At 54.3% G+C, this 749-nt stretch overlaps 1 protein-coding gene across 1 annotated transcript in view; it reads left to right on the top strand.

Annotated features, from left to right (window-relative positions):
* The first annotated feature begins 254 nt into the window (after positions 1-254).
* Positions 255-749, top strand: part of DAAM2 (dishevelled associated activator of morphogenesis 2) — a 308,732-nt gene continuing 308,237 nt past the window's right edge. The window contains exon 1 of the mRNA XM_040351813.1: positions 255-405. The gene's annotated coding sequence lies outside the window, so the exon portion shown is untranslated. The remainder of the gene's footprint in view (positions 406-749) is intronic.

Below are 749 nucleotides of genomic sequence, written 5' to 3'. Positions count from 1 at the left end.
TAACAGATTCACGAAATAAAAGATTTTCTTCGGAAAGCGGAATACGGTGAGGCAGAAGGCCAAACGCAATGAAATATCATGTTTTTTGGGGGGGTTTCTCCGAGTGCTGGGAATGTAAACGCTCGGCTCGGCTCGGCTCGGCTCGTCCTGTTGGCTTCGGATATTTTCTCTTTTCTGCGCCTTTAAGGTTGTGCAGCAGCAGCACAGTAGCTGGAGAGAGAGTCCAGCCTCCTCCTCCTCTGCGAGCTCTGGAATGGCAAGCAGTTCCTGATGTGTTCAGAGCAGAGACACACACACACACCCTGTATGCTGCTGTGCGTCTTCTACCAGCAGCCTCAGCAACACTCCAACCTGAGACCATGGGAGCCTGAGACCTGCACCCCCCACCAGCACCCTGCACCACCGGTAAGGCGCCGCCGAATGCCCTTCTCTTGGCTATGTCCTCCTTTATTCTTCTTTTTATGTCTCCTTGCTGCATTCCCTGACAACACAACAGCTGCATGAAACAGGATCGAGGTCTACCGCTGCAGCAGAAAATGCACGGGAGATGGCTGCATCCATTCTCACGCCGTTAACCCTTTAGACGCGACTTGGCGCAAGCGTCGGTAACGTCGCCACCATCTATTTGCGAAAAAAAAGGACCGCAAATCCCAGCAGGACACGCTTGGAGTTGTAGCTGCCCCCCAGCGTTGCAATCGCTCCAGCTGGCTCGGAGGACTACAAGAACCAGCACGTCGCGCCGCTAGCCC

Source organism: Rana temporaria, chromosome 4 (genome assembly GCF_905171775.1).
Source record: "Rana temporaria chromosome 4, aRanTem1.1, whole genome shotgun sequence".
Lineage (NCBI taxonomy): Eukaryota > Metazoa > Chordata > Amphibia > Anura > Ranidae > Rana > Rana temporaria.
Note: the sequence above shows the minus strand (reverse complement) of the source record. Positions and strands in the feature narration are given on the sequence as shown.